At 42.3% G+C, this 1,549-nt stretch overlaps 1 non-coding gene across 1 annotated transcript; it reads right to left on the bottom strand.

Annotated features, from left to right (window-relative positions):
- Positions 1-591: 591 nt before the first annotated feature.
- On the bottom strand, positions 592-664 carry TRNAR-CCU (transfer RNA arginine (anticodon CCU)). The gene has a single exon. It is a non-coding gene; the product is annotated as a tRNA-Arg (tRNA).
- Positions 665-1,549: the final 885 nt, after the last annotated feature.

Raw genomic sequence — 1,549 nt, 5'->3', positions numbered from 1 at the left:
AAGTACTTTTTTTCACCCATAATTTGTTTTCTAACGTTATCTGTGGCGTCAGTGCTTGTTATTGGGCGCTGATAAGGAGCCAGACACAAGCAGACACGTGGGATATAAGATAAGAGATAAATCCATGGGGGGAGGGGAGAAAAAGTGGATTTATTAGATTAGGTGGATTAACAAGAGTAGGTTAGTGGAGCGAGTTACTCTTCTGGACAATATTCCTTGATCGGCCTCTTCTAACCTGCTCGTGGAAATGACATGTTCTGTACTGGCTATGCCCCCCCCTCCCTCACACCCCGGGCATTACACCTGGCTTAACCTCTGTTCACTCCCTCCCTCTCATTCCCGCTCGCTTACTTTCTCTCCCTGTCCCCCTCCCCCCCCCCGTCCATAGTTCAGCGGAAAAAAAAAATGGGATGATTCCTAATGATGATAAATAAAATAAATAATATTGAATTATTATTATTATTATTGTTAAGTTTATTATTATTATTGTTAACTTTATTATTAATTATTATTATTATAGTAATAATTGTTATCATCATAATTAAACTTCTTTCCAGGTACCGGTATAGATGTGTTGAATAAAAATATTGCAACCCCTGGGGGGACTCGAACCCCCAATCCCTGGCTTAGGAGGCCAATGCCTTATCCATTAGGCCACAGGGGCAGATGTATCGGGTATTCTGGGGAATATGTTTTGTTATTATACCTACTTAAACCTGCCATAATATAATATTATTAAGTTATTAACATAAACGTATGGGTTTAACAGGAAAAATAGAAGAAATAGTGTCTAGTGTGTACATGGGTATGACTCGTGATCTGATGCACACAGATCCTTGTAATGGCATAGGGTGTGTTGCCTTGACTGCCCCACATATCATGCCGTCTCGTCGCTTGTACAGCATATTAGAAGGGAGGTGGTGACTGGGACTGCCTTATTGTAGTAATCATGTATGGAAATAGGACATCCACAGAGGATTCCCAGACAGCAGAGCGACTCCTCCCCGAACCTTGACCTTGACCCCTGACCCTTAACCTGTGATCTTGACCCGTGATTGATATGGGTCAAAAACGAGTCACTGCTTCCCAGATCCTCGCACAGTGTATGGGTCAGTTTAGGTCCAGTTCGGGTCAGGCTTTCTTGAGATACCGCTGCACCCTAAAGTTTGACCTTAACGCATGACCTTTGACCCTTATTCGCTGTGCACCGAGCCTGAACCGCATCTAGACCCACACAGGATGTATGTTTGAGTTGTGATCCAAATGGAATCAGGTATTGATGGAATATTTTGTTTACATATAAACATACATATACATACACACCGGTACATACATACATACTCATACTTACACACCGATGGACACAGACACACACATTTCGGTATACCCATTCATACATACATACGTACATACATACATATCGGTACACATTATTACATACATACATACATAGGCCCTACCTCGGCTAGCAACACCTTTGTCGTCTGTAAAAAACCCTTGTCAGTAGTCGCAGTGGTGGTCTTATCAGGCTGGACGTCATTGCCAAGCA

The sequence above is a fragment of the Coenobita brevimanus genome, chromosome 1, assembly GCF_032717465.1.
Source record: "Coenobita brevimanus isolate Jiangsu-jjx chromosome 1, ASM3271746v2, whole genome shotgun sequence".
Lineage (NCBI taxonomy): Eukaryota > Metazoa > Arthropoda > Malacostraca > Decapoda > Coenobitidae > Coenobita > Coenobita brevimanus.
This window is presented reverse-complemented; position numbering and strand designations above follow the sequence as displayed.